General features: G+C 50.7%; 1 pseudogene; it reads left to right on the top strand.

Moving 5' to 3' along the window:
* On the top strand, window positions 1-103 carry LOC118345090 (annotated as a pseudogene; the record flags this gene model as incomplete).
* Window positions 104-209: the final 106 nt, after the last annotated feature.

Genomic DNA, 209 nt, shown 5'->3' on the forward strand with positions numbered 1-209 from the left:
GCACTAATGCACCGGATCCCATTAGAACTCCGCAGTTAACCGTGCTTGGTTGAGAGTAGTACTAGGATGGGTGACCTCCTCGGAAGTCCTCGTGTTGCACCCCTTGTTTTTGTTTTTTCCGCCTTGCGAGATAAATTGACAAGAAGGACCACTCGTGAGTGGATTTTTGGGAAAATCTCGCCCTGCCCATCGCGTAGCGATGGGTTTGG

The sequence above is a fragment of the Juglans regia genome, unplaced genomic scaffold (genome assembly GCF_001411555.2).
Source record: "Juglans regia cultivar Chandler unplaced genomic scaffold, Walnut 2.0 Scaffold_14017, whole genome shotgun sequence".
NCBI lineage: Eukaryota > Viridiplantae > Streptophyta > Magnoliopsida > Fagales > Juglandaceae > Juglans > Juglans regia.